Source organism: Otolemur garnettii, unplaced genomic scaffold (genome assembly GCF_000181295.1).
Source record: "Otolemur garnettii isolate 467f Iridium unplaced genomic scaffold, OtoGar3 scaffold00036, whole genome shotgun sequence".
NCBI lineage: Eukaryota > Metazoa > Chordata > Mammalia > Primates > Galagidae > Otolemur > Otolemur garnettii.
This window is the reverse complement of record NW_003852431.1, coordinates 10,549,013-10,553,995: the sequence shown is the minus strand read 5'-3', so window position 1 is coordinate 10,553,995 and position 4,983 is coordinate 10,549,013.

Genomic DNA, 4,983 nt, shown 5'->3' with positions numbered 1-4,983 from the left:
AAATGAAGAAAAAAAAGTAACAGCCATCACATTAGCTCTATGGCTTGTCAATGTTCTAATTTTGCTGGTCAATCTGGGAGGATTATTTTGTTGAAATTTATTTTATTCTTTTCTATTTTAAAAATGTTCATTTAAAATATAAAAATATAGAAGATGAACACAATGTATTATACAAATAAAAGGATTTGTTCTGTAAAATTCAGATTCAGTCAAAAGGCCACACTTAAAGACCCAGAGAAGCCTATATGTGGCCTTAAGGCTGCAGGTCCCCACCCCTATCTAGCCTTTTAACAGATTTTTAAGTGTACATTGCCGACCATAGGTACTATTTCTTTCTTTTTGAAACTAAAATATTATCAGTATCCACCCAGTATTCACAGAATATAAAGAATGTAGGGGCTATTAAAAAAATTGTAGTCTGAATTTTTATAACTTTCCTATAGTGGATGGGCTGTTTCCTCTCTATATCCAACTTCAGAATACAAACAAGAATTAGAATTCTGAAGTATAAATTGTCTCCAACTGAAGATGGTTTGACTTGACGATTTTTCCATGTTATGATGATGTGTGACAGACTTCAGTAGAAATCATACTTTGCCCATATAACCATTCTGTTTCTCACTTTAAATACAGTAGTCTATAAATTACATGAGATATTCAATAATTTATTGCGAAATAGATGATTCTGCCTAAGTGTAGGCTAATGTAAGTGATCTGAGGATATTTAAAGCTGGCTATGATGTAGATTATGTGTATCAAATGCACTTTCAAGTTACGATGGGTATGTAACCCCATCATAAGTCAAGGAATATCTGTGTTAATAATACAGCACGTATCATGCTTAATTATCTTTCCTTGCCTTTTTAGGAAGAATGATTTGAACCAATAGTAAAGTTATTTCTATTACCAAATAAAGTTAATGAGAGATCAGGTAGATCTAAAACATACAAACACAAAGAAAAAGGGATGAAGAGAAACCCGCACTTGACTATTTTTGTTGTTGATTATCTTTACTAAAGATATCCTTCTTGGGAAAGTACTGAGTTCATTTTTTTCATTTCACTTGGCTTCAGGAAGAGAATCTTAGTAAACACACATTTTCTTCTTCCTCTTTCCCCAAAGCCCCAATAGCTTATTTTAAAGCTAATTCTAGGGTAAGTCCTTTTGATCTCACTGCTATCACTTAGAGAATTATGATGTGGTTTTTAAACTCTGGCTAGAATGCATGACCTTAAAAAGAAAAGGTCTTAGATTTATGTTAAATAATTTGAGTTCAATGATAGGAAACCCTGCTACATGTTATAAAAACAAACACTAAAGAAACTCCTTAAGATCTTTATGGTAGGAAGAAAACAACCAATTGCTCTTCAAATTATGGGGTTGTTCCCGTATTTTGAAAGTTACCATCTTAGCTGATCTCTTAATGAGATGTCTGTGCACTTGGAAGTGGGGTTGATAAGAACTGAGGGCCTCTCATCTCCTCATATATTCCTTTTAACAACTTTAGGATCTCTACCTTTGTCTACTGGGTTAACCATTCATTATCCTTAGTCTGTTCTGAAAATTTCTTTAAGATTTGTCTGCCTGGCTTGGCACAGTGGTTACTGTGCCAGCCACATGCATCGAGGGTGGCAGATTCGAACCCAGCCCAGGTCAGCTAGCTAAACAGCTAAACAATGACAACTGCAACAACAACAAAAAATAGCCTGGCGTTGTGGCAGGTGCCTGTAGTCCCAGCTACTTGGGAGGCTGAGGCAAGAGAATTGCTTAAGACCAAGAGTTTGAGGTTGCTGTGAGCTGTGAGGGCATAGCACTCTACTGAGAGCAACATAGTGAGACTCTGTCTCAGAAAAAAAAAAAAGATTGATCTGCCTTTTGGAGGAGTGATATAGTATATATATATTTTTTTACTCTGCCTTTCTTTTGCTTTCTAGCACATCCACGTTTTCCCTCTTATGTTCATTTCTTAATCCTTATCTGTAACATTTTGGGTTTTTTCTCTCTGGCTTCCATTCCCAAATATAAAATAGTACCGACCTGTCTGAATATTATTACTTAAGTAATGACATCATAATCCTTTATTTACGGACACTGAATGATTTTTTTTTTGTAGGTAGAGGTGAAATAATTAGAGATGGAATAAATATAAGCATGAGAAATACACGTGTAATTCAGGTACTGGTTATCTCCAGAGACATAAGGGCAGACACTTTTTTGAACCAAGTGCAATTGTAGTGCAAAATTCAGTTCATTAGGAGAGTTCCCACTATCCCTGTCTTTTTCAATTCTTTCCAGCCACCAGAAAAACAGACAAGATAATACTTTGTGAAAAGGAGCCATGATTACATAAAGAAGACATGTCTAACCTATTTTAGGATGATCTGTAAAGATTTTTTTGAAGAATTCTGAGAATTCAGGTTCTCCTACCTGAATTCCAGACAGGTAGGAGAACGTCAGTTAAGAGAGGAAGAGAAACCTATATCTGGAAGGGAGAAAGACAGGTCCAAATATGTGGTTAGAGAAGTTGGCAGGAAGGGTGCTGAAGGATGCCACTTACTGTGGAGGAAGCCATTGGATGGTTTTTAAAGGCCACTGGGAGAAGTTAAATGGGGAGGTGGGGTGAGAGGATTGGTAGCATAAGATTTATATTTCAGGAAGTTCAGACTATTTCTGAAATCTAGGTGAAAGATAATGAGGGTCTGCACTAAGGTGGTAGAAATGGGGACAGAGATGAGAGTCCATTGGAGAGATATTTAGGAGACAGAATTGACAGAACTGGGAATGGTGATGATTTGGGGTTGAGAGATGAAGCCCAGTATGAACCTCCACTTCTAGGCATTGTGCCATTTACTAAGTCAGGAAAAGAGGGGGAAATCGAAGTTTGTAGATGAAATAGAAAGTCAAAGAAAAACTGGATATAACAGTCATCTCTTGAGATCTGCGAGGAATTGATTCCAGGACACCCATAGACACCAAAATCTGCAGACGCTCAAGTCTTTCATAAAAATGGTATAGTATTTGCATATAACTTACACACATCCTCCCATAGACTTTAAATCATCTCGTGATTACTTATAATGCCTAATACAATGTAAATGCTATATATAATAGTTGTTACACTGTGTTTTTAAACCTTGTATTATTTTTATTGTTGTGTTAGTTTCTCTCTCCCCGCAACCCCCCACCCCCCAAGATCTATGGTTGGTTGAATCCATAGATGCAGAACCTGTGGATAGAGAGTGGTGAGTTTATTTTTGTGTCATGCAGATTTTCTTATTTATAAAATTAACATACAAGAAGTACAAAATCTCCATTTGGAGGTAGCCATCACTAAAATTTCAGTGGAATTTCTCCCAGTTTGTTCTAAGTGTCAAAAATTGCACATTAAAAAAATATGATCCTGAATTAAGGTACTATATACATTGTTTTTTTTCCCACTTTGTAATATATTTTAAATGTCTCCATGTCATTGAGTATCCTTTTACATTTTTCTTTTTTTAGAGATGGGGGGTCTCACGATGTTGCCCAGACTGGTCAGGAACATTGGCTTAACGTTGCTTTGGGCTCCCGGAGTGCTGGGATTTCAGTGTGAGCCACTGGTCCTGATTCCTTTTATGTTTTTAATGACTGCATAATATCTCACTTTGTGGAAGAACTACAATTTACTCCACCATCTCTATTGTTTAGTGGTTTTGATTGCTTTGGGATTCTCATTTTTTGAGCAAGTCATGCTTAATGCCGCCATGGCGTTAGTCCTCCAGAAGCTGAAATGGTGTTTGAAGAGTAAGATATTCATTAGGGCTGGCTGTGAAGGGAACAGGGAAAAAGCAGGGATGGGCAATAGAGAAGATGGACTGTGAGACAGAGTGGCAGCCTCAACAGACCCCAAAATCCTCAGTTAAGGCCTGTCAGCGTTGTCCACATTGGAAGGAAATGACTGGGTTTTTATAACCTCAAGTTACTCACTCACCACATGAGGGCTGATTGGGGAGGGGCATGATCTCAGGCCATTCCCGAATGGGTTGACAGCTGGGAGTGTCTGCTGACCGCACTCTTTCAATGCTGGACAGAAAGTCCTTCTATGAAGGAAAGTTTGAGTGGGCATCTCTGTGTCCACAGAAGATACTCATTTTGTGTGTATATCTTTGCTCATGTCCTTGGAATCATTTCTGAGAAGGGGCTTGCTGGGATAGAGCATAGACATTTTAAAAACTTTTGATATTTATTGCCTATTGACCTTCCAGAAATATTGTATCCTTTTCTCTCACCAACAGTTTGTTTCATCACTAATGCATAAAAACATGACAATTATAACGTTTTACATTTTTATTTTTGTTGAGACAGAGTCTCACTCAGTCACCCTGGGGTTGAGTACAGTGGTGTCATAGCTCACAGCAATCTCAGACTCTTGGGCTCAAGAGATCCTCTTGACACAGCCTCCTGAGTAGCTGAGACTATAGGCACCAGCCACAATGCCTGACTATTTCTCTCTCTCTCTCTTTTTTTTTTTTAAAGATAGGGTCTCCCTCTTATTCAGGCTGGTCTCAAACTCATAAGCTCAGGTGATCCACCCACCTTGGCCTCCCAAAATGCTAGGATTATAGGAGTGAGCCACTGTGCCTGGCCTGTTTTACATTTTTAAATATTGAAGGTTACCTCAAATTCTTTTGGAAAACACAAAATTTTGATGTTTTCATTGCGAATTTCATTTCTAACTCCTAAGGCAGGTGCTGTACATTTCTTTATACAGCTGTATAAATCTTTTTAGAAGGATAAAACACTCTAATGACTGATATTAAAAGGCAAAGAATTGAATTTGATTCTTTTGAGTTGCAAAAACTTACAATATTAAAGAGACTAGCAATGGCCAGTGCCTGAGCCGACTTGAAACAGAGTTCACAACACCCTACAGGCCTTTTCATGTAAGTATTTGAATACCTGAAATCTCCATGTATTAGGAAAATTTTGACATACAATCATTAG